The following is a 7885-nucleotide window of genomic DNA, read 5'->3' as shown; positions in this document are numbered from 1 at the left end:
GTATGCAAAGGTGAACAGCTCATCTCTCTCTCTCTCTCTCTTTCACACACACACACACACACACACACACACACACACATATATATGTACATAATAGTGGAGTTTGTTTACTTTTATTAGTGTGAGAAATTGAGATTTAATTTCACTGTGTTCTGTTCATTTGATTATTGTTTCTTAAGGGGTAAGTATAAACTACCTTCAATGTTGAATGATAGTCAAGAAAATATCATAGAGCAAATCATATGTTGAGCCTTGACTTTGTGACCTTTCGCTCTGCCGTGCTAGATGTCTCTGAGATCATGTAGATGAGAGCTTGCAGAATGACAGTGTGAGACAAGACATTGCGTTTTCTCCTTGAGCAGCGGTGGGCAGAAGAATGACTCTGGAGAGGGAATTTCCCTGTGAATGATGAAATTAGAATGAATAATACAAGTTTTCATTCATGCTGAATACATTTTAAGGAAGCTTAGATCTTTATACAGGAGTCACCTAGGACAAATGAGTGTGATCGTGTCACTCTTATGGTGGGAAGACTAAATAAAGTTCCTAGATATGTCAGATTACTGTGACAAGACCATAGCTCAGTATGAATGAATCAACATTCCTCAACTAGTGCTCACACACATACCTATTGAAATCAGTATTACAGAGCTTCTTTGTTGGAGACAGTACCTACGTATGTGTAATCTTGCCTCAGAGTGTGATGGGTGCGTTTTGGTTTGTATTCTCTGACCATCCATCCTAGAGATACTTCTTGAATTGGATCAAATATTAACAGAGGGTGCAGTGGAAGACTCAAAGAGCCTTTCTTCGAGGTTTTACCAGGCAAGACATGAATGGCTGAAGGCTCATGAATTCCCCCACTGTGACTGTGCCTGGAATCTTGTCAAGGACATGTGGTCCCTTCCACTTCAGCAGTCGGACAGCTCCTGTAGCCAATTTATCCAGGTTGACAAAGCTTTTCTATTTATAAATGTTCTGTAGGGTCCACAAGGAATCTTGGAAACTCATTCATTTTCTAAAGAAAGGGTCAAGATCAATACGTTCAAAAATATTTCCAAGTTACTTCTCTATTTGCCTTCAGCAACACCACCTTGCAGGGCTCGATTTGTTCAGAGGCCAGACAAGGCCGCTTCAGCTGCACCTCTGAGTATAAAAGGTTTTGTTGTCTACTAGCACAAGGAGGCCTCACGGTTTCTCATTTGGTGTGGTTTTGGTTTGTAAAACACTTTCCCAGGGTAGTCATCTATGAGCGCAAGATTTGGGGATGTAGAGTGCAAAGGTGATGTTTTTTAAAGAATTCTTTTTCTAATTTGCTAAGTGAAAAATTCTGGAAAATAGAATTTCCTTTTGTTGATTAAAAAATAATATAAAATGTAGATTATGGCCTAATTGCCATGATAAGTGGCAAGGGAGCAACACAGACAGCCTTTTCTGCTGTAGGTCCTAGAGGCCTACTAGGTTAATGACTTATAATGAGCTTACAGCTAAAAAGAAAATGTATCATTTCTGTCTGATGCTGTATAGAGATAGCAGTCCAGCCTGAGCAGATTCTTCTGTCGTTACAAAGCCCAGTAGGCCACACCACAGGTCAAATGCCCACATCTGTGTGTTCATACATACCTCCTCATGCAAATCTTTTAAAAAATAATAAAAATGATAGACAAGAGAGACCTCAGGGTCTAGGGCTGTTGCCTTAAATCAGGACATTTTAAATGTGAGGTTTGGGGTTTCAACTTAGAAATTTACATTTTTCATTTTAGTCTTGTTATGTGACAAGTGCTTTATTGTTTATAAAATGCTTTGATTTACTTACCTTTGAGTAAAGCTGGTATTTGGGATGGACTTGCCGTGTTTGCACCTTCAGACTCTGAGAAAGCATTTACTGAGTTTCTGCTGTGCACTGTTTAACACTCACCCTCCGAACATAAATATTAGGTACCACTATTCAAGTCTGAAAAGCAATAGAGAAACACAGTTATGACACATGAATTAGCAATAGATTGGTGACTTGTAAATGATTGCCACTAATATTGAACCATTTTTTTACTCAGAGATTTTCAGTGATCTTCCTCAGAACTTAAAGAAAGCTCCATCTGAACTTGTACAGCTCAGTTGAACGGAAATTAATTCTTTTAGGCTTCAGAAGGTCACATTTTTGACACTGGCATTTTAGAGCTATGGAAAGTTCTTTGCTTCCCCTTACTGCCTTTAACAAATGCTCCACATTTCAAGATTTTGTTTGTGTGTGTGTGTGTGTGTGTGTGTGTGTGTGTTATGTGTGTGTGTTATGTATGTGTGTATGTGTGTGTTATGTGTGTGTATGTGTGTGTGTATGTGTGTGTGTGTTATGTGTGTTGAATATTTAAAAAATTGCAACTCAAGTTTAGTATGCCAATACACTGGTTAAACTAGAGTTTACACAAGTGGTTTGAATTCCTGCTCTTCTGCTTATTAGTTCTAAATATTTTCTAAGCCTGCTTCTTTTATCTATAAAATGAGGAAAATGTTCATCCTCACTCCTATAAGATGACACACCAAATACTATGCTTGGTGTATGGTAAAGGTCAGTAAGAGTAGTGATATTTCACTACTCTTGTGTGTCTGCCTGCACAAGCATAACCCATATACACATTTTCAATATAACACATTGTTATTCAAAGCATGCTGGCTGATCTTAGGGGGAATCGTGAAAAGGCACCACTTGCCATCAGCATTGGCAACTTCTAGTGAGCAGGTGCATCCTCTCCTTACTGATTCCCACTGCCCAGTGGCCTGTCTCTCTGCTTCCCTTTGCTTGCAGAACCTTTCAAGTCAGGACCTGAAATTCATCCACACAAAGGTGTAGATGACTGAGAACACTGGAGGTTCTGCCCTTGGGAAGGTCACTGACCTCTTATCAAGGATCAAATACCAAGCCCGTGAGATTGCAGGCATAAGTAGCAGCTGGAGAAATCTGTCTGACGGTGCAATCTTCCTTTGCCCTCTGGAGCTCCCCAGAGTGAGAATAGTTAACTGGGCCAAGGGGTGAGGCTAGTTCAGCTGCTGATGGTGCCTGCTGGGGCTCTCTGTGGTGTCTGTCCGACATCCTCAAAGACTGCCTCTCTCTAAGCCTAGGGCCATTTAAGAATGTCTGTCAGCTTTCTCTGTTTTTTTTTTAAAACCCCGTTTTCATTTATGTCTGTGGGGTTTGAATCTTGTTACGCTTTAGACACAAGCTGTAGCCTTTGAACATTTTTTCCTGACGTTCTTCTTCGTGTTTGGATATATATCGTTTTTTTTTTTTTTCTTGCCCACATCCTATCCACATATTCATCCTTAGTTATCCATTGTATTTCTCTCACAAAGGTTTGTATTCATGATTGAAAGTTTTTCATACCTCAGACTATTTTCATGAGACTTTCTTCTGAAATATTGTTTCTTTTCATGTAAGTTGTTTGGATAGTATTATCTACAGACAGATTCTAGGATTTGAAGGATTAGAGTTTAAAGTATGTCTCCACTAGCAGGTAACGTTTCAATAACCTTTTAATTTTTCATCCTTGTTTATCAGTAGGGGGAATACAGGGACTTGCCCACAGTTTGTGAGAACAAAATCAGATCACTGTGTTTTGCAGGCACCAAAGTCGTGCAGAACTTGTTTTCAGTCTTTTTTTTTTTTTTTCTGTTTTAACTACTCTTTAATATTTTGTTCCAAGAGAGGGTTTACAGAGAAGTATTATAGTTAGTAATTTGTAAAAAATAGATGGGATTATCTCTATTTAAATTTCCCCCATTGCTCAAAATAGCTCTTCTATACAGTCTTATGGTATGTCTGTCCATGGCCGCTCCCAGCATTCTTTAGCCAATGTGCAGACATTGCAGAGGAGGATATTCTCAGGGCGAACAGGAGAGCTGTCCAGTTGTGAACAGGTGGGCTCTACCAGGGTCCAGAACATCTGTGCATGGCCTGCCCAGGCTGGATGCCCAGGTGGCTCAGAAGTTTGCTTTGAGTTCATGAGGCGTGATTTTTTTCAGTATGTTCTACACAAATGAGAAAAGATGAATGTTAGTTTATTGAGTACCTACTGTGTACCAGACACTTATAGTAATTAATAATAATAATAATAATAATAAATAGTAATAGTAGTAGCATCTAACTTTGGGACTTTTACCAGATACTGAATAGACACTGACCTTACTCAAGTCATTTAATCCTTAATCTAACCTGTGACATTTGTATTATTGTCTGTTGTGAAACTGAGGAAATGGAAGTCCAAGCCAGTGCTTATTAGATAATTCCCAAAGATTCTGACACACCCATATCAAGTTGGGTATTTGACCATTGAGGTCACAGAGACACAGAATGTTTAATTAAATTATCCAAGTGGCTCTGTGTGGAAGAGCTGGAACGCATGAACTGAGCCAGTCCTGGCACAGTGTACCACACTACCTTCTGAGTGTTGGAATTCTTAGGAAGGACTGTTCACTATGTCTGTCTGTCTGTCTTTCTTTCTTTCTTTCTTTCTTTCTTTCTTTCTTTCTTTCTTTCTTTCTTCTTTCCCTCCCTCCCTCCTTCCCTCCCTCCCTCCCTCCCTCCCTTCCTTCCTTCTTTTCCCCTTCTTTTCTTGGAATATAATCTACCATAAACTGATACTTTCTTCAAATAGAATAAAATTGAATTAAATTACTAAGAAAATAAAATAACAGACATACAAACACAAACAGCATTTTGCTATCAGTTCAGCAGATAAATCTATCCTATTGCTAGATATTTCTAAATGCTGGATTACAATGTAATGCCTGTTTTGTGGGGGTCTACTTACACAGTTGACTCAGCACCATCCATGGACAGGACTTGAGGATTGTTCCAATCAGCCCCTTGAATGTGACTGAATTAGAGATAAGCAGTGTTCTCCTTCATTAGCAAAGGGCTTGTAGTTTGAACTTAATTTCAGTATTTGCCACTGAGGTAGGGAATACACTAAAATACTATTAGAAGTCATTATTCCTACTCTTTTAAAAAATTTAGCCCAAGTTAAAGAGAATGTCTTAACAATAGACCCACAATAATTAAATTAATTTCATGTGGTATATGTCTAGTACTAAGGCTTACTGTCTCATAACTTGAATAACCAAGAAATTTAGCCCACTAATAATGAGTTCCCTTGATAGAACAGAGATACCAGCAGATGCAGGTAAATTGTTTTTCTCTCCAGAGTTCAGGCTCATTGTTTTATTGATCAATATTCTCTTCCACTGTAGTCAGGCAGGTTTAAGACATTAAAAGAAGCAGATGATAAAGACCCAAAGCAAACATTATTATTCCCCACCGTGGCTGCTGCTGCTGGCCGGACAGAGCAAGTCAACTCAGCGTCTGTTTCCTTTTCACCACTCCCCAGTAACTCTTGAAACCAGACACCCAGCTCTCCTAGGGGAGAACACAGGTATAGCAGGTACCTCTGTCCACATTCATCTGCAGAAATTTGATAGAGGAAAACCACTCATAAACAGAAAGCTAAGTTGCTATGTTTATGTTTCTACAGCAGCATTGTGACCTAGATTTCAAGACAAAGCTTAGTCTGCTTTGACTCGAAGCTCATCCCTTCCAAGCACACCACTGAGTTTTGGAGTGCTGCGTTAGTGGTCTTAATACTAGTTATGAGGGATTTTTTGTTTGCTTTTATATTTTTTGAGACAGGTTCTTACTAGATAGAGCAGACTACCCTTGAGGTGTGGCAATCTTTCTGCCTCTGCCTCCTGAGTGCTGCTGGTATTACAGGTGTGGACCACCATCCCAGGGATGCTTTGCATCCTAATTAGGCTTCAAGGAAGAGGGAGTGCATTTAGAGATTCTGTTTGGACCTCTCAATGTTCTTCGTGTGCTACATCCTTGTCAGTGTAGAGTGTCCTCTGCAGGCAGCAGAGGTAAAAATGATGGCCAAAATACAAAGACCCTTGTTTGTCCTCATACTGGAGCCCTTGCTGGTCATTACACTGGTCACCTTAGTGCCCTGAGATTCAAATGACATTCCGTTCTTGTTCTTCTGTAGCATCCTGTTGTGAGATCTAATCTGTTATTCAAATTGAGAGACTCACTAATATGCTGATCTTTTGTTTATGGCGTGCCCACTCTGTATTAGGTCCTGTGGGAGACTGCCAAACCTCAGAGATATAAGAGTGAACACTGGGTTCCACTGAAATGAGTGAATGTTTGGTGAGGGTGCCGAGATAAATTTGTATCTATGTAGCACTTTCTATAAATAAAAAGATCAACTTTCCATATGAATGTGGAGGTGACAAGCATGGGTGCCTAGACTCAGGAAATGCTTCACCCCAAAATTGGCATTTAGACAAAATATGAAAAAAAAAATAAAAATAGTAGCAGACTTCCCATGGATGTTTCATGACACGAGATTTTCCTAGCACGGCCAGCATAATGACTCTTCTCACAGTCTGTTTCATGTTGTTTTTCTGTGTCTCTGCATCATATTCCATAGGATAGCTAAGAGTTAGTGTGGCCAACCGCAAAGTTTTATTTTTGATATCGTTATTGCTTATTGCCGCCTATGCTGTGTTGAATCCAGCAGTTCCCTTCCAGTTTCAATTGGCTCATTATTTTTATTTTCTTCTTTGGAGAAAAATCCACCAGTAATTAGTATTTCCCAATAATTAAACAGAACGGTGGACTTGGCATCAAAGATCACAGGAGAAGGTGCATGTAAGATAGCATTTAATTTAAAAACCAGAAGCTTATCTAGATTCAATTGAAAGTATGGGAGCTGAGATCCTGGGGGCTTTTGTTTGAAGAGAATGAGTTAGTAACATGTAGGGAAAAAAGATGATAATTTAAATCCCTTTTCCTACCCCCTCTTTCATCCCTATCCAGGATGCAGGAAGTGTCCCATGACCAGATTTGTGTATGGGAAGGCGCTGATAGACAATGCTTAGCAATGCCAACTGTTCTTCATTTGTTCAGATAAACTACCACAATCAAAACTGCATTTCTTTAAAAAAATGGCACTATCATGAGACAGATATAGTTCTTCAAGTAACTGGAGACATTGCAGTAAATGAGAGATACTTACTCCCTCTCCTGTTGCACTTACTGTCCAAGCATCTATCTTCAGCTTGGTCTTAATATCCAGTAGTCATCATGGGACAACATGAATAGAATGTACAATGAGTGTAACCAGCAAAGAAATCTATCAGGCATTGTGTTGCCGTCTGAGAACACTTCCTTGAGCAATAATATCTTAGGTAGGAGCTGAGGATTGGGAGAAGTAAGGGATGAGGGTGGGCAGAATTCTGAGACCACACATAGGATGGAGGAGGAGCCAGTTGTGAGCCAATGTGACAATTAGGATTGTATATCATGACTAAATAGGACAGTGGTATGGAATAGTGGGACTCTGACACACTGGAGAAGGCTTACCCTGCCTAAAGGTCAAGATGATCAGCTGTGACGTCAGAAGATGGTTATAGCAGTACACTGTCTAATTTTAATTTCAAAGCTGTTAAAGACTTCAATGTAAAGCTAGCAATTTTGGTATTTATGTGCACCTATACAGATATTTGTGTGATGAGCTCAAATACTTAGTTGCAGCAATATGGTGTGAGTCAATGTGAAACAATTCCTCTTCTCTATGCACTGAAACTTACATACACACAAATATGTGGATTGTGGCCTATAGACTATGCCCTTGGATTCAGGTGAATAAGGAAGAGTCAACAGTACATCTACAATCATTTAAAATGAATGTCAGTGTCTTAAAAGTGAACCACACTCTTTGATGTATAAAGAGAATAAGGGACTAGAATTCTGAATGCCGTGAGTGGCAGTCTTGATGGTCCTTGTCACTAGACTGCTAAGAATTGCTCACTCAGACCCGCTTACTCGCTCATC

General features: G+C 39.5%; 1 long non-coding RNA gene across 1 annotated transcript in view; it reads left to right on the top strand.

Moving 5' to 3' along the window:
- LOC103733255 overlaps window positions 1-7885 on the top strand; it is a 34170-nt gene that overhangs the window by 2338 nt on the left and 23947 nt on the right. The gene's annotated exons all lie outside the window — the stretch shown is intronic.

The sequence above is a fragment of the Nannospalax galili genome, unplaced genomic scaffold (assembly GCF_000622305.1).
Source record: "Nannospalax galili isolate Female #2095 unplaced genomic scaffold, S.galili_v1.0 scaffold734, whole genome shotgun sequence".
Classification (NCBI taxonomy): domain Eukaryota; kingdom Metazoa; phylum Chordata; class Mammalia; order Rodentia; family Spalacidae; genus Nannospalax; species Nannospalax galili.
This window is presented reverse-complemented; position numbering and strand designations above follow the sequence as displayed.